The sequence below is a fragment of the Callithrix jacchus genome, chromosome 15 (genome assembly GCF_049354715.1).
Source record: "Callithrix jacchus isolate 240 chromosome 15, calJac240_pri, whole genome shotgun sequence".
Lineage (NCBI taxonomy): Eukaryota > Metazoa > Chordata > Mammalia > Primates > Cebidae > Callithrix > Callithrix jacchus.
The window spans coordinates 35,579,367-35,603,819 of NC_133516.1; the positions used below are offsets into that span (position 1 = coordinate 35,579,367).

A 24,453-nucleotide genomic window follows, 5' to 3' on the forward strand; every position below is an offset into this window, starting at 1 on the left:
TCTTTGTCTAAAGCCATTACATTGTTTATATTTTTATATTTAGCCAAATATAAGAATATAAAGGCTTTAGCCATTACATATATAAGAATATAAATAATATAATGACTTTAGCCAAAGATAATTATATAATTGCAAATTAACATTCTCCAGTAGTTATTATAGGGGAAAACTAATGTATAACATGCCAGTTATAAAATTTTTAATACTTTTATATAAATATTATAGAAACAGTATAGAAATATATAAGTACCTATAAATCCAGTTTTTATTAAACTAATCGAGTTAGAGAAAAAATATTACCTTCTTAACTGTATTTCCAAGAGGATAATTATAAAAATGTAAATTTTCTAGAGAGCCAATGAAGAAATTTAGAACTAGAAAAAATCTGCGAGTCCCCTTCCCTTCATTTTTGGACTAAGGTAATATAGCCCAAACATAAATGAAGCCTGGTCATTTATGAAGCATACATTCTGAAGCACCAAAACGTATTTCAGGTTATGTGCAATGGCTCATGCCTGTATCCTAACACTTTGGGAGACTGAGGTGGGGGATCACTTGAATTCTGGAGTTTGAGACCAGTCTGGGGAAAGTTGGGAGACCTGGCCTGTCCAAAAATTAGCCAGGCATGGTGGTGCACATTTATGGTCCCAGCTACTTGGGAGGCTGAGGTGGGAGGTCACCTGGGTCTGGGAGGTAGATGCTTCAGTGAGCCATGATCACGCCACTGCACTCCTGCCTGAGTGACAGAGTGAATACTGTCTCAAAAAAAAAAAAAAAATTCAATACTGTGATAGAAATATTTCTAGAATATATTTTTATTTCCCTATCTTCTTAAAACAGAGACTTCTGAACACATTTCTTCTTTGCCTTGGTAACTGTGGTCTCTCTAAAGAGCAACTCTATCCAGCCCAGGTGTGATGTTGGATTTTGCTAACTGCTGCCTCCACTAGGCAGCCCTAACAATCTCTACTCATCTTGCTCCCAGCTGATGGTGTCTGCTCTACATGATAGGCTGGAAAACAGTTAAGAACCATACAACAGCTTTGGTGCAGGAGCTTTATAACAATTCATGTCAGCACTTGAAAACCGATTTTGCTTGCTCTCAGTGTTGGGCTGTGTTTTGAAGAGCTAATATTGCCTCCAAATGGATGGGTAAGTGATGTAAGCACATTACTTAAGAAAAAGTTCTACCCTCAAATGTAACTGATCACTTTACAGAAAGTATAGGTTTAAATTATTAAAAGCAAAATTAATTATCTGCAAAAATATAAACACCATAAACATCACTACATGAAAATGCAAACTGCCACAGTAATGTTTATGTCTCAAGTAACAGCTTACAAGTATAAACAGTAAAGTAATACGCTGTAATAAAAAGACACTTGATCTCTTCAAAACCGGCTATCCCACCAAAATTCTCCAGTAAGTTAACATGAACTAAATTTCTGGTCCCTTTACTAGCATTCTACCAAAATCAGTTTAATTTTTAAAGTTAATAATAAAAACATTTTATTGTATTGGAAAGATTCTAAAAACACATAAAACCATAAGTCAAGATAGCAAATGACTCATATATAAGCACTCAGTCAGGATAGTAAGTCTCCCTTAGCAATTAAAGAGCAAATAGAGGAACTCAACAGAGAATACAAAGTAAAAAGGTTGGGGCCCTTTAAGGAGATGCTGGAATTCCTGCCAAGCTGCATGTTCATGGCCACAAGTTAACAGAGTTTGCCCTCCCTCCCTGTGTCCCCACAGCTGCTCACTGCAATTACAGGTGGGTCCCTGTGGGGTTGCCTACAGTCCTAGTTTTAACAGCCCAGAGATCTGTGTGGTTGATTCTTAGCTGCTTCTACTACTCTCAAAAAGAAAGAGTTGGCAAGAACCTCACCAAAATTAAACAATAGCTTTAGAAGGACGCAGCACTAAAGATAAAGGCTTCAGAAGGGATTTTTTTCTTCCTTTAAAGACAAGGTCTTGCTCTGTCCCTGAAGAGGCTGGAGTACAATGGTGCAATCACCACTTACTGCAGCCTCAACCTCCTAGGCTCAAGCAATCCTCCCACTCTCAGCCTCCCAAGTAGCTAGGACTACGCAATCGTGCCACCACACCTGCCTAATTTTTTTAAATTTTTTGTAGAGGTGGGGTCTTACTAGGTTACCCAGGTTGGTCTCAAACTCCTGGCCTCAAGTGATCCTCCCACCTTGGCCTCCCAAAGTGCCAGGATTATAGGCATGACCCACGATGCCTAATAGGGAAAGGATTTTTAAAAAAATTTCAGGGTTACTTTCTTATTTTACACTAGATGTTTCCTCTATTAAAACCTGAAATATTTAGCTTATTACAAATGCATGTACTATTAATATACGAATAAGTATTCACAAATCACTAACTCCCTGCCCTTTACTCCCACAAAAATCCTTTCTCAAAACAAAATCCTACCAATGTTAGCCCATTCCCACACCTCTGTCAAAGCACCTTCCAAAGTAGAAGCTTTACATTTTTTTGACAACACTTAAACACAAGTTGTATATCATTTCCTATCCTGGTACTATAAGCTTCTCTAGGCCAAGGAACTTACTGAATTTTGCATTCTCTAAACCCCTGGCACCACCGCTTCATATTACAGCTACTTAGTGTCTGCTAAATGAACTACTATGGTGGCAGATCATGGCACCTCCAATTCACTAATGAGAAAATTCAACTTTTTAACACAGCAATAACATTTCTGCCTCCAGGAATACTGTTATTTTCACAAGAGAAGGAAATTCAGTGATTCAGCACCTGCCATCTGCCCCAGAAGTCAGCTATTTCTGACAAGTCCTAGTGTGCACATGAGCCAATCAGGCTGCAGCTGTCTTTTTTAACAGGCATGGATGGAAGAATGAGAAAGGTCACTAAAGAGAGTCCTTGCGTAACTCGTTAGGCATCATCCATAGGAAATTTGCTTCCTCTTCAGTCTTCTTAAAATCCTGTGAAGCTAAAACATGCTTTCAAGCCACTGTTTCTTCCTCCTGTTCTTTAACCCATTTATGCTGGAGGTTGCAAACTGTTTTGTGTGAAAAATCAGACTTTGGTGATGACCTTGAGCACTAGCATATAAATAACTCCCACAAACCTAGCGTTCCAGTAATGGAACACTAGGCATAACTGGGTTAAACTTTGGATAGTCCAACGTGCCAGTTACCTGGTTGTTTACAAAGCCTTTTGCAGTACAAAAACTCGATTAACCCTAATTGCCTGCTGACGTCTACGGTTATTTCCTTTTCTCAGACCACTTACTTTGAGACAAGGTCTTGCTCTGTTATCCAGACTGGAGTACAGTGGCTCAAACATAGTTCACTTGTAGTCAGATTCAAGTAATTTTCCCGTCTCAAACACCTGAGTAGCTGAGACTACAGGTACATGCCACCACACTCAACTAATTTTTGTACTTTTCATAGAGACAGGGTTTTGTCATGTTGCCCAGGCTGGTCTCTAACTCCTAGGCTCAAGCAATCCACCTGCCTTGGCCTCCTAAAGTGCTGGGATTACAGGTAGGAGCCACCATGCCTGGCTCTCAGACTACTTCTTGAAGACACCTTAGAGTTCCATAAAACTTGTGTTTTGGCCGGGTGTGGTGGCTCACGCCTATAATCCCAGCACTTTGGGAGGCCGAGGCAGGTGGATCACGAGGTCAAGAGATCGAGACCAACCTGGTCAACAAGGTGAAACCCCGTCTCCACTAAAAATACAAAAATTAGCTGGGCATGGTGGTGCGCACCTGTAGTCCCAGCTACTTGGGAGGCTGAGGCAGAAGAATTGCTTGAACCCAGGTGGTGGAGGTTGCGGTGAGCCGAGATCATGCCACTGCACTCCAGTCTGGGTAACAACGGCAAAACTCCGTCTCAAAAAAAAAAAAACTTGTGTTTTGACATTCAGTGTGATACTGTTTCTTTGTCACAAATTCAATTCTACAAGTCACATCTCTTTGTCTGCCTTCATGAGTCAAAACTACTTACTAGCTGAGCATGGTGGTACATGCCTGTACCACTAGTCCCAGCTACTTGGGAAGCTAAGATGGGAAGATAGCTTGAGCCCAGGAATGAAGGCTATAATGTGTTATGATCATCATATCTGTGAATGGCCACTGCATTCCAGTCTGGGGGACATTGAAAGACTCATCTTAAAAAAAAAATTACCTGCTAGAACACAAACTAAATCGTAGAAAGAACAGCATAGCAGAACAAACATACGACTCAGAAATGCCCAGTCTAGCATTCAGTGGCTGGGAACCCTTGCAGAGAAGTGCACGAGTACTCTCAGAGGGGACCTGCCTGCCTGTCACTGGCTCAGTGTGCACACCCTCTAAGCACGTCATAAGAGTCATGGGCTAGAAATGTACTACCATGAGGGCAGAAAATAGGCTACCATGAACTGTCACACTTTTTGGGAAAGCATTTTACAGAATATGGCAGTATGCAGAACATTATTGGAGGGAAATAAATATAGGCTCTGAGGGGTATTCTGAAATTCTTTCAATGAAGGATAATAACTAAGAGCCTGGACTGCAAAGGCATATATAACACTGTAAGATTCAACTACTGAGTGCCTCAAGATTCCAAATTCAGTTTCTTTAGAAATTTGTTAGGCATCATCCATGGGAAATTTGTCATTTTAGAAAGTCTACACCAGAACAGAAGCATCATCTTTAAAATTCCTTACCAAGTAGCCCACGTAAAAATCAACTTTTAAAAACTTAGCTGTATTTCTGCCAATGTACAAAAGAATACCTCCCAAATCCAGAAATAGATACAGTTTGTTAATCAATTCTTGCTGCTGCAATTTTCTCAAAACAAAAATACAAAAGCAAACTATCTGAATTCATAACGAGCAGTACACATTCAGGCCTGAGGCTTTAAGAGCACAGTCAACACCTCAGTAGTCTAAAGACATCTCCAGATGCTTTAGTCTCCCAAGACACAGCTGGAGATTCTAACTATGCCACCCCTTCTGCAACATGGGGGTGGGTGAAGGGCAGGGAGAATGGGGGTGGTAGAGACCTCTCCATGCCTCTCTACCTCCAACTCCCCTTACTTCACTGCCCCAGTTCCTCTACCTTCTGTATCTTGGAGGCAGGGAGGATGGAGAACAGTTTACTCCCACAAATATACTAACTCAGAAAAAGAAACCACTTTAAGTATTAGAAAACTTTTCTTAATCCAAGCAAATTCAATTATCATTAGTCTATGATACTGTTTATAGCAGCAAAAAATAATAATAAATAACCCAAAATGTACACAAATATGGAAACAACTAAATAAATTATGGTGCATCCATGCAATAAACTAGTAGGCAACCATTAAAAGAATGCAGCAGACCAGGCGCGGTGGCTCACGCCTATAATCCCAGCACTTTGGGAGGCCGAGGCGGGTGGACCAAGACCATCCTGGTCAACATAATGAAACCCCGTCTCTACTAAAAATACAGAAATTAGCTATAATTCCAGCGCTTTGGGAAGCCGAGGCGGGTGGATCAAGACCATCCTGGTCAACACGGTGAAACCCCGTCTCTACTAAAAATACAAAAATTAGCTGGGCATGGTGGTGCGCGCCTGGAGTCCCAGCTACTCGGGAGGCTGAGGCAGGAGAATTGCTTGAACCCAGAAGGCGGAGGTTGCGGTGAGCCGAGATCGTGCCATTGCACTCCAGTCTGGGTAACAACAGCAAAACCCCGTCTCAAAAAAAAAAAAAAAGAATGCAGCAGATCTATGTGTACTTGGATATATCCAAAATATTTTCAGTGAAAAGAGCAAAGTGCAAAACAATGTCTAAAATATACCACCATTTGAGTTTTTTTAATGTGGATGGGGAAATATATGCTTCACACACATAGAATGTTTCTGTAAAAATATAAAAGAAACTGGGGGCCGGGCGCAGTGGCTCACGCCTATAACCCCAGCACTTTGGGAGGCCGAGGCAGGTGGATCATGAGGTCAAGAGATCGAGACCATCCTGATCAACAAGGTGAAACCCATCTCTACTAAAAATGCAAAAATTAGCTGGGCATGGCGGTGTGCACCTGTAGTCCCAGCTACTCGGGAGGCTGAGGCAGGAGAATTGCTTGAACCCAGGAGGCAGAGGTTGCCATGAGCCGAGATCGCGTCATTGCACTCCAGTCTGGGTAACAAGAGCGAAACTCTGTCTCAAAAAAAAAAAGAAAGAAAGAAACTGGGAATAATAGTGGCCTACAGAAGAGACTGAGGAACTAGGGTTTCCATAAAAAGAAATATACTCGTTTTTAATAGTCAAAAAATTTTTTTTACTATGTACATGTATCCCTGTTGAAAATATTTTAGGCCGGGTGCAGTGGCTCACGCCTGTCCTTCCAGCACTTTGAGAGGCTGAGGCGGGTGGATAACCTGAGATCAGGAGTTCAAGACCAGTCTGACCAACATGTTGAAACCTCACCTCTACTAAAAACACAAAAATTAGCCAGGCATGGTAGTGCATGCCTGTAATCCCAGCTACTTAGGAGACTGAGGCAGGAGAATCGCTTGAACCCAGGAGGCAGAGGTTGCGGTGAGCCAACATCATGCCATTGCACTCCAGCCTAAACAACAGCAAAAGTTTGTCTCAAAACTAAATAAAATGTTTTAGCGTACTTAAGTCTGTGATTATGATTTAAAAAAAATAAAGCAACAGAAGAAAAAGTAATACCTATTAAAAGCAATCCTGCCGGGCACGGTGGCTCATGCCTGTAATCCCAGCACTTTGGGAGGCCGAGGCGGGTGGGTCACGAGGTCAAAAGATTCAGACCATCCTGGTCAACATGGTGAAACCCCGTCTCTACTAAAAATACAAAAAATTAGCTGGGCATGGTGGCGCATGCCTGTAGTCCCAGCTACTTAGGAGGCTAAGGCAGGAGAATTGCCTGAACCCAGGAGGCGGAGGTTGTGGTGAGCCAAGATCACGTCATTGCACTCCAGCCTGGGTAACAAGAGCGAAACTCCATCTCAAAAAATAAATAAATAAAATAAAAATAAAAAAATAAAAGCAATCTCATTTTTCTTAACTATTTCTCAAGTCTTTGTGGCACAATTTGAATTCAGTAAAACAGGAGAGAGTGGAGGGATTGGGATTTTGGAGAGGTCCCTTCCACCCTCCTCCTTTAAAATTACAGTAACCATAATGCTAAAAAAATCCACTTGCTTCTCCAACAAAAATGCAAAATCCCTTAAATGTTTGGCTCTACTGTAACCAACACTTAAAAGATACAAATATATTAGCAAGTCTGTGACTAAAGTTCAATTACATTTTATATGCTAATATGAAATGCTTATCATATTTTATGAATCAACGGTTTTATATGATTATTTTGTTTCTAAACTAACAAAGAACTTCAGAATTACTAAAGCATTCAAATTACCTAAACTCACTCCAGTCAAGCATCAGTTCAGTAAAAAAATAAAGGGTTTCTCCCTTCATAACTTCCAAATTCCCAATCGTTCTCCATTTCCAAGCACGATGGGGGGCAGGGGCAAGGGAGATGGCAGGCAAAGCCTAAGCCTGTCCAACCCTCTTCAAACTCTGTAGATGCCTCCTCCTGGTTTTGGGGATCTCAGGTTTTTATATGGATATAGCCATCATCAGCACTGCCGAATTAAGTGCACTGATTGCATTAACAACGGTGGGAGGCAAGTGGCTCCACTGGCTTGATTCTGAAGCTCAACCTGTGGCTCATGGACCTGCAAACAACAACAGGCTCTCATCAGTCACACAGGGCAAAGGAAGTGGAGCTGCCCCACCCCACACCCACACAAAACCAGACTGCTGACAGCCTCTTTGTAAGGACTGTCACAAAAAGTAAAGCAAATGCCCTGCAACTGGATTTTTACTAATGGAAACGCATTTGTCGAGGATCCAAAGATGCTCAGCTATCTTGGAAAAAAAGTTGTAAGTTAACATGATCTTCAAAAATGAAGATGAGGAAAGGAATTTTGCCAACTTAAAACAATCATCAAAATAGATACCTGAAGCAGCAAAATATGACAAAATACCAGTTTCTTGTTTTTGAAAATCCTGAACATTCAGAACTAAAACTATAACACTGTAAAAAAAAAAGTGTCCAGGGATAGGAAAAAGATATTTCTCAATCATTTATAAATTGGTTATTTATTCATACCTTCATTTACACACACATATTTGCCAGGTTCTCAGTACCAGGGATATCATGGTGATTAAAAGACAGCCACAGTCCCTGCCGTCAGAGTTTACAATAGTAAATGAACACAAGCCATAATGCAGTGCTGTATAGTTTCTCTCTCCCACAAGGAACAATTGGTTCATAGGTTTTAACAAAGTGGCTTTAAAGCATTTTATGATAAAATTAAAATATTAAAATGAGCTAAAAATAAAATATTTCATATAGTGAAAAGTGTCACTAAGAAAAATCAAACAATAGTGAGAAAAAAAGTGCCTCTGGAATGGAGGTAAGGACGTTTAGGGAAGGCTTCACTGAGCAGAACCCTCCATGATTAAAAGGAACTAAGTGTAACAAGCTTGATGTCCGGCCAGCTGGGCACAATGGCTCACGCCTGTAATCCCAGCACTTTCAGAGGCCGAAGCGGCTGGAATGTTTGAGCTCAGGAGTTTGGGACCAGCCTAGACAACATGGCGAAACTCCATCTCTACTAAAATACAAAAAAAATAGCTGAGCGTGGTGGTGCATGCCTATGGTCCCAGCTACTTGGGAGGCTGACATGGGAGGATCTCTTGAGCCCAGGAGGCAGAGGTTGTAGTGATCACACCACTGTACTACATGTACTCCAGCCTGGGTGAAGAGCAAGATCCTGTCACAAAAAAAAAAAAAAAAAAAAAACCTTGATATCCTTGGAACGGAAAGAAGACCTTGGTGAGAAAGTAAGTGGAAAAGTGGTAGAGGTGGGCAGGGAACAAGAAACAAAGAGTACCATAGACCACACAGGGAGTTTGGATTTTATTCTAATTACTATGGAAAGCCACTGGCAGGCTCTAGGCCTGGAAATGACGAGATGAGATGAGATCTCATTAAACATAATCATTTCTTGTTTAGAACATAATACATTTTCAAATAGAAATAATATTATAAGTGGATATGTTACAATATTACTTCCGTGCCTTCATTCAGCTATAATTTATTTAGTGTCTACTCTGTGCTAGGTTGTGTGCAAGGTACTAACTAGGAATAAAACAGTGTCTCTGACCTTCAGCTCATAGTCTAGTAGAGATGAGAAACACTGAACAAATAATTACAATTGTAATATTTATAAGCGTGAAATATGTAAAATGCTGTGAGTGCCCAGAGCCAAGGATGGTTAATCCAATCTGAGTCCAGGAGGAAAGTCTTCAGAGAAGCCCTGGGCCTTATAGTACAAGCAGAGATTTCTTTAGGAGAGCATTCCCCCAACACCCAAGCCCCTGAGAGAATACAAGAAAATCTGGGGCCTACCAGAGACTCTGCCTTTTAAAGTATTTATAGGCCAGGTGCAATGGCCCATACCTGTAATCCCAGTGCTTTGGGAAACTGAGGTAGGAGGATCACTTGAGGCCAGGAGTTCGAAACCAGCCTGGGCAACAGAGCAAGACTCTAAGAAAAAATTTTTAATAAAATTTTTGTTTTTGTTTTTGAGATGGAGTCTCCCTCTGTTGCCCAGGCTGGACTGCAGTGGCACAATCTTGGCTCACTGCAGCCTCTGCCTCCCAGATTCCAAGAATTCTCCTGCCTCAGCCTCTTGCGTAGCTGGGATTACAGGCACATGCCACCATGCCCAGCTAAATTTTGTACTTTTATTAGAGACAGGGTTTCACCATGTTGGCCAGGCTGGTCTCAAACTCCTGACCTCAGGTGATTCACCCACCTTAGCCTCCCAAAGTGCTGGGATTACAGGTGTGAGCCACTGTGCCCAGCCCAAAATTTTTTAATACCAACTTTTTTTGCAGCCATTTTAATCCCCCTCAACTACAAGCTTTAATCAAAATTTTAAAAAGATTCCAAATACTCTCCACTTAGATTCAAAAATTTCAAATTTCCAGATTTTCTTTTCTATATACACAAAGATTTATATACACATACACAAGTTTTATGAGCCATTTGAAAATGCTGAGCACATCATACCTCACCTTCAGCTTGCATCTCCCAAGAATAAGCACATTCTCCTTTATATATAACTACAATACCAGTATCACACCTAAAAAACAAAACCAACAATTCCTTAATATCATCTATTATCAGGTAACTTCTTTTTGTAATTTTAAGTACAAAGGACTTTGCTGAGAATTTTATTGAAGGAATGTGTTTTAATAAACTGGTTAGATTTATTATTACTTGATTGCATTTTTACATTTTTAAAATGCAGTAATACTTTATAAAACTTAATCCCAGTACTGTGGGAGGCCAAGGCAGGCAGATAATTTGAGTTCAGGAGTTCGAGACCAGCCTGACCAACATGATGAAATCCCATCTCTCCAAAAAATATAAAAATTAGCCGGGTGTGGTGGTGCATGCCTGTCTGTAATCCCAGCTACTCGGGAGACTGAGGTAGGAGAATCCCTTGAACTGCAAGGTGGAGGTTTAAGTGAGCCAAAGTCATACCACTGTATGTAGGCCTGGGTGACAGAGTAAGACTCTGTCTCAAAAATAAATTAATTAATTAAAAATAAATTTAAAAAATAAAAATTTAAAATATATTAAATGAATAATTGTGGGCCAAACATAGTGGCTCATGCCTATAAATGCAGTACTTTGGGAGGCTGAGGTAGGTGGATCACTTGAGATCATGAGTTCAAGACCACTCTGGCCAACATGGAGAAACCCCCATCGCTACTAAAAATACAAAAAATTAGCCAGGCATGGTGGTACATGCCTGTAGTCCCAAACACTTGGGAGGATGAGACCAGAGAATCACTAGAACCCAGGAGGCAGAGGCTCCAGTGAGCCAAGATCAAGCCACAGGACTACAGTCTGAGCAACAGAGTGAGTTAGTCTCAAAATAATAATAATAATTTTGGTAATCAAATACAGCAAAAAGTGTGGCAGTGGTCCATGCAAGACTGACACTTCGAAAGCACTGCCTTAGCAGAACACCCTAAGCAGAGGGATTTACAGGAGAGTGGGTGGGTAAGGCTGTGGAGGCCATGGGAGGGGGGATAAGCTGCACAAAGGGACTGGGCATGAGCTCTTCAAGGATTCTGCATGTCTTCCTGAGGAGTTTGGACTTTACTCAGCAAGTTGTGGGATTTTATGTGACTAAAATCAAGTTTGTTTAAAAAGTCCTACTTCACCACAGTGTAGCTGGATGGATGGGAGAGGTGGGGAAAATAGAGGGATTATTTGGAAGCAACGGAAAGAAATTTGTATTTTTCACTGTAAATATGTAAAGATTTTAGTTTTATGGGTTGAATAAGGAATAAGCCTACTATATTAATAAATGAACAAAACAAAAACAGTAAAAATAAAGTTTATCTTGAAAGTGCTCATGTTGGTAGAAATGCAGATTTCAAGAAAGACAGTCAAGCAGAGACTTAAGTAAATTTTTTTTTAAACAGTCTCTCTGTCACCCAGGCTGGAGTGCAGTGGCGCCATCTCATCTCGCTGAAACCCCTGCCTCCCAGGTTCAAGTGATTCTCCTGCCCCAGCCTCCCAAGTAGCTGGGATCACCACCATGCCTGGATCATTTTTTATTAAAATTGATGGAATTTCGCTGTGTTGGCCAGGTTGGTCTCAAACTCCTGGCCTCAAGTGATTTGCCCACCTCAGCCTCCCAAAATACTGGGATTACAGGCGTGAGCTACCACTCCCGGCCAGAGATATAAGTAAATTTTGAAAGAAGCCCTTCAGCATTTTCGATGTCTCAGCATTTGACAAAGCCGACTCTTTAATACCTAGCTTCGGCTGGGCTCGGTGGCTCATGCCTGCAATCCCAGCACTTTGAAAGGCTGAGGCGGGCAGATCACGAGGTCAAGAGTCAAGACCATCCTGGCCAACATGATGAAAACCAGTCTCTACTAAATATACAAAAATTAGCTGGGTGTGGTGGCATGTGCCTGTAGTCCTAGCTACTCGGGAGGCTGAGGCAGGAGAATTGCTGGCACCCGGGAGGCGGAAGTTGTAGTGAGCTGAGATCTCACCACTGCACTCCGGCCTGGTGCCTGGCTACAGAGCAAGACTGTCTCAAAAAAAAAAAAACAACCTAGCTTCGGTTTCCAAGGTGTCTTTGATTTTCCTTGGCAAGATTCATCACTGGCACTAATTTTACGTTTATCAGTTACAACTAAAATTTAAATTTCCAAAGGAAAGAAGTGGGGTACAGAACAGATAAAATGGTTTAAAAATTAAGCATAACCTCAAAGCAGTGCTGATAGCAACTCTAGGGCACTCCATTTATGCAGAATCCACAGGGAAGGCTGCCCCAAGAGCCAGCTGCGAGCCCTGCCTGGGAGGAGAGGGAAGCAGAGAACGTCCAACTACTTGGCTGTGGACAGGATGCTGGCCCTTCACACCCCGCCCACCGCCTCCCTCCCTGACCACTAGGAGGACTCTCATTTTATTTATTTTACTTATTGGGCTTTTTAGAAAGATTTCATTTGAACAGAAGGTTCCACAACTTTAAAATCGTTTGAAAACCAAGGAGTCACAACGGTATACTCTAAGTCTGAGGTTGGTAATTCAAGAATAAGACCTCAAGTACCATAGGAAACACCATTGCTGAAGAACAATGTAAAGAAAGAGACCCAGAAAAACAGGCCTACTAGAAGACTGGAGTCATTGGGGTAGAAAAAGAAATTCTTTATTTTTATTTTTTCCTTTTTTCATGATGCTAATAAAAGAAAGAGAAATTCTATTTTGGACCTGTGGATTCTGAGGTGCCAGTGTGGCATCCAACTTGGAAGCCCAATGGGCAGGATTGTAGGGATCTTAGGGAGCACAGGGGCTAGACAAACTCTAAATGTGGGCAACTTCACTGAGAAAGATGCAAAAGGAAAGAAGGGAGGGTCTTAAAAGGTCATAGAAGAAGGCAACGAGAGAAAGGTCTGCCTCAAGACAGGGCTGTCCAGAGAACCTGAATTCTCCTCCAAGGGAATCTATACCCAGGAGCAGAGAGAGGCACTGGCTGGAAGGCTGCAGCAACTTACGGGGCTACAGAAGGGAAAGAACAAAGTGGATTGGTTAGGGAACAACTGAAGGATTAAACAGTGGGTCCAGGACTGATGGGGCTGGAACTCTGGGAGAAAATGAAGGCCACAATGAGGTAAAAGACAAGGCTCAGGGAGAACAGGGAAGCCTCTCAAGGAGGCTGTAGGGAAAGAATACCATTACCAGAACCCAACATCTCACCAGCAGACTATTCCGGAAAGCACTCAGCCAAAAACACAAAGTCGACAGGTAAAAACAGGAGTAAAAGTCAATGGCTAGGGGAGGAGCTGAGGTGGGCGCAGTTGTGCCTTACCACCCTGAGTCTTGATGCAGGAATCACGCAGCCCTCCTCAAGTACTTGCTGCAGAAACAGGAGACTCTCCCTAGAAGGGGAGGCCAGAAGAGCCCACCCAGCCCTCTGCGTCCCTTGTCATAGCTATTCCTGAGAATGGAGCCTGGCAACAAAGAAAGTCATGTGAAACTCTTCTCTGTTGATTGAGGAGCCCAACTGAATACTTACAGGAAAACTGGATACATAAGGCCTCGGAGAAGATCTAAGCCCATTTCCCAATTTGCATATGGGTTATTCGTATCAGTGATAATGAAAACTATGTATGTTTTAAGTGCAACTGTAACTTGATTGAGAACTGGAAAGCCAACATTAAAAGAGAAATAAAATTAAAATAATAAATACTAATTATATTAAGAGGTCAAGGGGTTCAGATGTTTTAATACCATCATAAATGCCTATAACAACAATAATATACCCAAAGTTTCTCAAATTTCTATCTTTAGCTAGACTACCCAACCCGCTCATTTTGTTGAATGATAAAAAATGAAGGCCAGGCTGGGCACAGTGGCTCATGCCTGCATTCCCAGCACTTTGGGAAGCTGAGGCTAGAGAATCACTTGAGGCCAAGAGTTTGAGACCAGCTTGGGCAACACTGAGAGACCCCCACCTCTACAAAAAATGTCTTAGAGACCTGGCACAGTGGCTCATGCCTGTAATCCCAGCACTTTGGGAGGCCAAGGAGGGGTGGATCACCTGAGGTTAGGAGTTCAAGACCAGCCTAGCCAACATGATGAAACCCTATCTCTACCAAAAATACAAAAAATTAGCCAGGCATGTGGCAGGTGCCTGTAATCTCAGCTACTCAGGAGGCTGAGGCAGAAGAATCGCTTGAACCTGGGAGGTGGGGGTGGCCGAGATCATACCATTGCACTCCACCCTGGGCAATAAGAACAAAACTTCATCTCAAAAAAAAAAAAAAAAGTTTTAAAAAATTAGCCAGATGCTATGGCATGCACCTGTATTCCTAGCTACACGGGAGGCTGAGGCAGGAGAACTGCTTGAGCCCAGGGAATCCAGCTTAGACAAATGTCCCCTACCCTAACCACTGACTTTTACTACTGTAGCTCTATGCCCTATTAAACAACATCATGCCAAAGAAACTGATATTTTCAGAAAAGCCCTACTAACTCTAGGAAACAACTAACCATTCTTAAGAATTGAATAGTAACATAAGGCACAAATCAGGCCTCACGACATTCACTCAATTCTTCAGCGATTTCCAGAAAGTCAAAAACATCCTTGCCACCAAGAGAGGGGAATAATTAAGAGGTATCCTCCCCCTGGTAACAAACAGTAAGTATTAGGAAACTCATCCCACATTTACTACATTAATACGGCCATTAAAAATAATAATAATAGAACACAATAATAAAAGGAAAATACACCTCTTTAACCATTCTGAAAGTATGTAACTGCTCAACTCTCTATAATCCTTAACTGTCAACCCTGCTTCCTCTCCAACCATGGACATCTATATTTCACGAATACAGAATTAAAGTGACATAGTAAATCTAAAATATAAAGCATTATCCTCAGACTATGTATGGCAGATTAAAAAAAATACAAAACATTAATTATGTGGTATCATTATTATATAAGTCATTAAGTCTTATTAAACATCTACTAGTTTTCTATCAATAAGGAAACAAGAGTGAAATGTGGCAAAACCTCAACTAACCGGAACAGCTAGGGATGGAGTCTTTGAATAACCATGCCTTTCAGAGAGGCGAAGGCTTATTTACAACTCTGAGCCCACAGACTTTTTTGGTTAACTGCTGGATGACATGCTTTGACTCAGGTCAACATGATGAATGTCAGTGATCACACAGTAAGATGACATCCTGAGACCCATGAGGCTCTGTCCTTACCCAGTGAGACCTCAGACTCCAGCAACCTTTGCTTTAATACTGCCCTTGTCTTCCCTCCTGCTGTCACGTTCTGCTCTGTCTCTTTTGTTCTAATAAGCAAGTGTGCCCAAACTGTATCTAAGGATAAGGTACCTGGTTCTCTCAGTTCTGCTGGGCACACACGAAGTTCTTCCAAGGGAGGTAAACAAATCCTATAAGACAGGATTCTGAGACCTGACTTCCACTTTACCTGCTGTGGAAGTCTTTCAAATAATTTACTTCCTCGAAAAAAAAAAAAAAAATTCTGACACATGCTACAACATGGATGAACCTTAAAGACATTATATTAAATGAAATAAGGCAATCACAAAAGGATAAATACTGTATGGTTCCACTTCGATAAGGTACCTAGAATAGTCAAAATCACAAAGACAGAAAGTAGAACAGTGGCTGCCTAGGGTGGGAGGAGGGCAGATGGGGAATTACTGTTTCACGGGTACAGAGTTCCAGTATGGGAAGATAAAAAAGTTCTAGAGATGGATGGTGGTTGATGCTTACACAGTAATGTGAATGTACTTAATGCTACTGAACTGTACACATAAAAATGGTTAAAATGGTAAAGTTCACACTATATGTATATATCTTATCACAACCATAAATTTGTTGTTTCTTTTTGTACTTTTTTTTTTTTCGAGACAGACTCTCGCTCTGTCACCCAGGCTGGAGTGCAGTGGCGTGATCTCATCTCACTGCAACCTCCACCTCCTGGGTACAATCAATTCTCCTGCCTCAGCCTCCCAAGTAGCTGGGACTACAGGCATCTGCCACCATGCCTGGCTAATTTTTGATAAAAAAATTTTTAATTTGATTTCATTTTAAGTTCCAGGATACATGTGCAGGATACGCAAGTTTGTTACATATAAAATTTTTTATAATAAAAATTTATATCCTCATTATATATCACTATGTTCTAGACAGGCGATATGCTAAGTGCATTGGTGTGATCACAATCTAACCACTCCAAGAGGGTTATTTTATGATGCGAGTCAAAAATGAGCCCAAAAGGTATCTTAAAATTACAATTCCAAATTACCATATACTATTTTTAACACAGAAAAAGCATGTTTTAGAGGGACTGATCCATAAGAAAGAACACTAGAAAAAACTCAGAGAACAGGAAAGCACTCTAGTCTGGGGAGCAAATTGTGAAAAGAAATGAACAACCAGTGCCAACTCACAGGTGGCCTTACCGCTGAGCAAGTATTCCATAGGAGCCACCTCAAATGCTTTTTTAAAAACTCTTCAGGATACAAAAAATAATTTGGAATTCAAATCTGAGTACTTGTTGGTTAACACTTTAAATTGAATATCAGCAAGAAAAACTCCTGAGGCATTTTAGTAATTGCTAAATTTCTCATCCCAGCTCATGTTGTCATTCCAAATGTGTGATTGTCCCACACTTTCAACTGCCAACAAACCACCTTCCATCTCTCATCTAAGATCCTCTCCAAATACCATCTCAGACAGAACCCAACTTTCCCAGATAAACAGATACTGATCTTAACAACCCTATCTGCCCCACATCAGTTTACTAATTAACCTTTCTCTAGACTAAACAAAAACATCAAAAAAGAACCAATGTACCAGACCAGTATGCCAGTCTAAAAAAAAAAAAAAGACGCAATGGCAATGCACACAGCACTGTGCATCATGTTAGAAATGTCACCTAATAGCCTCTCTCTGCACAATGACATGCTGGGCTCACGGAAGTTATTCAACTACTCAAACCACAGAGTTCAACAGGGACTTAAATCATCATTTAATACACATATACAGACTATTTTTTTGTGTTTTTATTTATTTTTTTTGAGATAGGGCCTCACTACGTCACCCAGGCTAAAGGGTGATCACAACTCAATGCGACCTCCATCCCCAGGCTCCAGTAATCTATCTGCCTCAGCCTCCTGAGGAGCTAGGACTACAGGTGCACACCACAACACCTGGCTAATTTTTTTTTTTTTTTGTAGAGACAGGGCTTCCCTATGTTGCCCAGACTGGTCTCGAACTTCTGAACTCAAGAGAACTGCCTGCCTTGATCTCCCAAAGTGGTGAGATTACAGGTATAAGTCACTTTGCCCAGCTTATTTTTTGTTTTTAAATAAATTCCTTGAGTGATTGCCTAAAGAAAAAAGAGAGCTAAACAAGGTTACAAACATCCTCTTGAATAAAAGAAAGAATAATTACATACAAGTTTTCAGGTGTCTCTAAGTTACAGGAAAAGGTTTACAATCAAACCATTAAAACTTACACAGTGAAGTCATATAATTTTTCTATTAATAACGTGTCGTTCTTATCCTTCCTCCCCCTTTTGAAAAGTTTAAACGTGAATCTGCAGCAACGTGACCACATTCTTTCTATTTTAAACCATTTTCCAATGAGATTAGTATCCTCTGAAGAATGGGAGACTCCTATCAAAATCCCACTCCCCAAAGTTTAAGGGTTCAAAATTCCCAGGTAACCAAAATCCCCAGACACTTTTATCCCATTTAATAACTATGTATATGCAGAAATATTGTTTTCAAATGCAAAATACCCGTTAGGTAACAAATGCTATATACTAAAAGAAAAATACTTTGCCATAAGGAAGTTGTATAATTTACTCATTACAAATTGTTTTATTCTCATGTAATTATTCTGAAATATTGGTTATCAGCCAAATAATCCCAGAAAGCAAAATTTTGGAAAATTATGAGAAAAAAATGTAACATTAAAAATACTAAAGAATGTAAAATATCTGTCTAAATAATGGCCTTCTGCTTTTTTGAACAGTATTCACTAACTTAATGTGAACATAACATGAAGTCATAATAAAAAGCTAATGAAATGTGTATAGTTCATCTTTCCTACATACTTTAGAGCTAAATGATACCTGCTGCTACACCACCATTCCACAGCTAAACCCAGTCTAGTTATCACTGTAAAAGCAAAAGTATCTTAAAGAAGCAGTAAGATTATGGATAGGCAAATCATGTTGGGTTGGTCAGTTTGTTTTTTGAGACAGTCTCACTCCGTCACCCAGGCTGGAGTGCAGCAGTGCAATCATAGCTCACTGCAACTTCGAACTCCTGGACTCAAGGGATCCTCCCATCTCAGCCTCCTGAGGAGCTGGGACTACAGGTGCCTACCACCGCACCTGGCTAATTTTTTTATTTTTTGTAGAGTCAGGGTCTCCCTTTTCTTTTTTGTCCAGGCTTGTCTCAAACTCCTGGTCTCAAGCAAGCCTCTTGCCTGGCCTCCCAAAATGCTGGGATTATAGGTGTGAGCCACCATGCCTAGCCAGCAAATCATTTTTAAAGGGAAAAATCTGAGTTTACAACGAAACATATCAAAAAAAGGAAATTCCCTTTCATTGTATATTTTGCTTCTTATTGTGTATCTCTTTAGTTGCATCTCTTAAAGATTCAACAGATTTTAAATTAAACAGTCTGATCACATAAAAGAAATCTTAAGGCTGGGCGCGGTGGCTCAAGCCTGTAATCCCAGCACTTTGGGAGGCCGAGGCGGGTGGATCATGAGGTCAAGAGATCGAGACCATCCTTGTCAACATGGTGAAACCCCGTCTCTACTAAAAATACAAAAAAATTAGCTGGGCATGGTGGCGTGTGCCTGTAATCCCAGCTACTCTGGAGGCTGAGGCAGGAGAATTGCCTGAACCCAGGAGGCAGAGGTTGCAGTGAGCCGAGATCACGCCATTGCACTCCAGCCTGGGTAACAAGAGCGAAACTCCGTCTCAAAAATAAAAAATAAAAATTAAAAAAAATAAAAAATAAAAATCTTAAAAGAGCCAGACAAAGAAACAACGGATCAGTAATAGCTAAGTCATCAATTACTCTCCTGGCTAATGAGGCTGTGAATCGGGTGGAGTGAGCAAATCCAGCATAGTTGCTGGTCAGTCAGTTAGCTGGCTAACTTAAAACACAGAAAGAATTACTCAGCGAAATCATTTCACAAAAGAAAACCTTTGAACTTTGTGGACTATTCCCCGTAGATCCCTACCACAGGCCTTAGAATGTTCTCAACTTTTATCACACAGATATCTTTGCAGTAAAAAACATAAGTCTTTGTTAGGACCTAACAAAATAAGAATTTACTTAAAACATCTAACCCATCTCCTTTACAGTAGAAACAAGAAAAGGCACAAGAAGACATTAGTGAAGGAAATGCAAATTGTTGCATCATTTGCCTCAGTGGGGAATACTTAAAAATCCACCTTCCTAGACAGAGGTCTAATACAAAAAGGTATCTTAGTCACGCCGAGATTTTTTTTTAAATTGCACCTGACATAATTTTTAGTTAACCTTTTGTTTTGCTTTCATTGTTGGACTTTTAATGATTTGACTCTCCTGTATATATAAATCAAGTTAACTGCTGTCATTTAAAAGGTTGTTAAAGCTTTATACACACATCCTTAACTTACTTAACTTTAAAAAAACAATTTTCATTCAATTTTCCCAGCAAATTCTAGGCATTAAGAAACTGATTCATCTACAAACAACTTCCTGGGAAAATTCATGATTCATTCTTCTAATCTATTGTCTACAAATATATAATACCTATATTCCAAAAATGGGAAGTAATAGATTAATACCAAGTCTGTGAACATAAAGACTCCCAAGAACTGCAAATCCAAACCAGCAAAGTAATGCCCCTGCTGAAAAGTGACCTTCTAAGAAGTCTCTCAGGACAGAATTTTAAGTTATTCTGGATTATAACCCTAAAAATCATTATATAAGCAAAAGGTCATGGCTAAAACAGCCATATAAGTTTACATACAAGCTATCCTTAGTTTGTTAGTATTGACCCTTTAACTCTCAGAAGGGTCCTGTTTTGAGGCAAAACTCATCCGCGGTGACAGAAGTCAAAATCGTGGTTGCCTTGGGCAGGGGGAATGTGTTTACTGAATTGAAAGGATCCAGGGTCTAAAAATGTTCAGTATCTTGATCTGAGTCTGGTTATCAGGGCATATACATATATAAAAAGTCACTGATGCAACAAGATGCAGATCCATTCATCCTTCACGCTGAGAAATGGCTCTGAACCCAGGGAGCTCCCTGGATAGGAAGACTGAGGTCTGGGGCATCTTGGTTACTCTGTCAGTGATGCTGGTGAGGATGCAGCAAGGGGACCCCCTGAGGAGTGCTGGTCCTCGGGGATGAGTCTGCTGTGAGTCCAGGGTGCTCTTTGGTTATTTTTTTTTTAAAAATAAATAAAAAATTAAAAAGTCACTGAATTGTACCTTAAGATCTTTCTGTAGGTTATACCTCAATAAAAAATACACATATTTTTTAAGCACATTGACATACATTGTTAAAAATCTGTTCAAATAAATTATATAAAACCATTCTGAATCTAGGTATCGAGATGTTTTTTCCAAATGAATTTTAATGAAGACACATGTTGCAAGGACCTTCCAAAATATACACTGTGATTTCTAAGAATCTTTCAGTTAAAAAAGCCGCCGAATTTTCCAACTGAAAGGATCCCCCAAAAAATGATCCGTTTATCTTAATGTTGCAAATAAGGAAAATCAAAGCTACAATGGATAAGAAAACTACCCAATATGAGACATTTAGTCAATGACAATGGTAATAACAGAACTGTTTCCAGATCTCTGGCCACGCCCGTTCACACCAGGCCGTTACTTTTCTGACATCGCAAAAAAACCTGAACTCTGAATCTACCTATGGCCTACGATTCAACAAATGCCTCAAAACGCTAGTCAACGGCCTCAAAGTGTACGCATGAGGACACACTCATCTTCCTTCATCCTCTCAAGCCAGTTGACAAATTAATGATTACATATTCAGGCATTTTACCTAGATGCAATAGAATTAAGTATGACATCTTAGAAAATGTGGTTCAAGAGAAGACATACTCGGGGATTGACAAAATCCATCTTACTTCCTTTCAAATCTCTTTGAGGTTCACTTGGTTCTCAAACACAGATCACTGCTAACAGGACTCAAAAACATCACTTGGGACCATCAACCAGTGCTGCTTCGGACGACCCGCTGGGAACACCCCCACCTGACCCGAGCGTCCACCACTCCTTGAGCACAAGCTCTGGGGGTGACCTGTGCCTGCCGGTTTAGTTTTAGACCCAACAGCAACAGCTGACATCTTGTGAAAAACTTAGCATTAACGTACATCCTTTCCGCGGGAATTTATTTCTGTTCGCACAAGGCGTTTCTGCTCCGCACACAGCAGGCCTTGCTTCCCAGGACGCCGCTCGCCCTTCCACAGCCTCCTTCACAGCGTGCAAAATCCGACTTTAGGAACAGAAATCGAAACGGCCACGGACCTCCCGGCGGCACGTCGGGCGCTGCCCGGGTCGGCGCGGGGTCGGGCGGCGGTGCCCGGCGGGCCACGGCGCGGGGGAGGCCCGCTCACTTCACAACGGCGGCCGGGAGCCACCGGTTGCGGCAGCCGCTAGACGCTCCTCCACCGCGCGGCGGCCGCCCGGGCCCTCCGAAGTTCCGACCGGCCGCGCGCCCGGCCCCAGCTGCGGGTTCGCGCCCCGCCCGGAGCGAGCCCGGGGGGCGGGTCCGCGGGGGCTCGGCGGGCGGAGCGCGGCGCGCGCGGGGAGGGGCGCGCGGCGGGCCCGGCGCGCCGGGGAACTTGGGCGCCAGCCACTGCCGCCGCCCGGCCACTTTCCTTTCACGCCTCCCGCGGGCTGACGCGCGCTGCGCTGCCCGCCAAGGGCTGACGGCCGCCGCCGCTCTCTGCCGCGGCGAGGCGCCCAGGCGCGTCCCTGCAGCCGGCCGGCCGGCGCGCGGGACCGCGGGACCGCGCGCGGGCGCCGCGCTCCACCCCCCCCGCCCCGCCCCCGCCCCCAACGTGCCGCCGCCGCCGCCGCCCGTTGGCGCCTCAGCCCGCGCGCCCGCCGTCGTCCGGCGGTTTTCCGTTGGCAAAGTTGCGCGGCCGCTTCGAAGGGGACGCGGTGCGGTCCCCCACCCCGGCGCCTCCGCCGCCCCTCCAGGCCGCCGCGCGGGAAGGCCCAGCCGGCGGCCCCGCTTTTTTACCTGCCGGGAGTTTTCGCGCGCGCGCTCGCTCGATCGCTCGCTTGTCCCCCTCTCGCGCTCGTTTTCTTGCTTTCTTTCTTTTCGCTCCCCCGCGCGGGCGCTTTTTCTTCTCGCGCTACCCGCGCTCGCCCTCTCACACCCTCCTTCCTGCTGGGCTCGGCGGAGCGGGGCGGCCGGCAGCTCTCCCCGCCCCCCTCCACCCGCGCTCCGGCGGAGGCGGCGGCGGCGGCGGCGCTCCGCGCTCCGACTCATTCCAATATGGCACGGACGCAGGGCGCATGCGCCCGCGCCCCCCCACCCCCAGTTCCGCGGTCCTCCCGGCAGCCCGCGCCCCTCGCACCGCACCCGTGGAACCCCCGGGCCCGGCCGCCCCGCTCCCTCCCGGCTGGGGCCGCGCAGGAGGCGAGGACTCCCCGGGCTGGTGTTTCGGGGGTCCGGCGCCGCTGGCCACCCACACCCCCAGCCAGCAACTCGGCGCGGACGGCCCCGAGGCTGTGGCGCAGGACACGCGGCGGCGCCTCGGGCCCCCGACGGCGCGGTGGCCCCGAGCGGAACGGCCCGGAACAGGAGACGCACCCCCGGGAACCCAGTGCCTGCCCTGGCCCGGCCCCGACCCGGGAGGGAAGGAACCCCGCGCCTCACCTCGGGTTGTGGACGCTGTGGCGGGGAGCCCGGAGGGGTCCGCAGGTCGGACCTGGCGTACCTGCCGGGCAAAGCGCGCCGCTGTCACCCGCACGTGACCGGCTTGGGCAAGATGGCATGAGTGGAGGAGCGGCCGGATCCCAGATGCGCGGGTGCCGCCGCTGCCGCAGAGGCTGCGCCCGTTTGCCTGCCCCACGTCGGGGATCGGGCGCGCCCTCTGAGACCTGGAAAGATACCCAAGTGCCCCCTGTCTGCGAAGTCCGGCTCCGGCCTTTCGGCGCCCCCGATGTCCCTAGTCTTCCGCAGGAGGCGCCCTGTAAATCTTGTCTTCCTGCAGCGAGGGGGCACAGGACAGCTACGAATTGGGACGAAAGAGCCCGGAGCCCCGGGAAGGATCAGAACCCCGAAGACCGCTGCAAGTCTGCCCGGTAGCCCGAGGTGACCGACGGCGGTTACGTTGCCCGAGCTCCCCCCCTCCTCTCAAGGGCAGGTGCCCGTGGGACACACACCCTCCCACCTGCTCCAGAAAGTTCCCTCCCAGAGGGAGTTCCTGCGCCGCCGAGACCCGGGAGCTCCCGATCAGACTCCCAGGCCCTGAAAGGAGTTCTCGGACAAGGCTCTGATAACTCCTGCCTTTCAGGGAAGAAGAGGCGCCCCCACTGCAAGAAGAAAGTATGGGGTACCCACCATGTGCCAGGCGCAAGCTCAGGCCACCTCCCTCAACCGCTCTGGGAAATACCCCACTTCAAAAGCTTGCTCAAAGTCAAACGCTGCTGGCTGGATTTGAATCCAGAGTTGTTTTTTTAAATCGCCATTGAAAAGACAATAAATATGACAACCAGAGAGAGAGAAAAATCTAAAAAGAATACAGTATCCATATTACAATGAAATGCAAATTTTCACGACACAAAACATGTACATATATACATATCTTTATATAGTTGAAACCACTTTTTTGTTGCTACTTTACCATTTTTTCTTAGGTTCACATGATCCATTTTTAAGGTGTGCAGGTGTCCTTAACTATTCACTCAGCCCCTAATATTTTTGGTTATTTACAGTTGTTTGCTAACATATCCTTGAATTCTGCACTTGGGACAAATACCTGGAAGTGGAAAGGAATGGCCAAGTGGTCTTGCCCTACAGCGAGCGTCATATTTACCCAAAGAACTGAGCTGCCCCAATTATTCTTCCACCTCCAAGGAACAAGTGTAAGGAGTTTAACACACGTAAATATTGAGTGCCATTTCCCCCCTACTTTAATAGTCTGTTGCTAGTTCACGGTTACTTAGCATTTGTTAGGTGATGAAACATTCAAAAATTAATGTTTTTCCAGACATTTACTCTCTGCATTCCTTCTGTGAATTATAATTATTAAATA

General features: G+C 43.6%; 1 protein-coding gene across 15 annotated transcripts in view; it reads right to left on the reverse strand.

Moving 5' to 3' along the window:
- SFMBT1 (Scm like with four mbt domains 1) overlaps window positions 1-23,162 on the reverse strand; it is a 149,502-nt gene extending 126,340 nt beyond the window's left edge. For 6 of the 15 annotated variants that reach the window (XM_054245739.2, XM_035275810.3, XM_078351150.1 and 3 more), the window contains exon 1: window positions 22,431-22,690. The gene's annotated coding sequence lies outside the window, so the exon portion shown is untranslated. Of the gene's footprint in view, window positions 1-7,404; window positions 7,724-10,136; window positions 10,205-21,555; window positions 21,921-22,430; window positions 22,691-23,072 lie in introns of those variants that run through there. The other 9 variants (XM_035275808.3, XM_078351148.1, XM_054245736.2 and 6 more) reach the window with 5 other exon arrangements.
- Window positions 23,163-24,453: the final 1,291 nt, after the last annotated feature.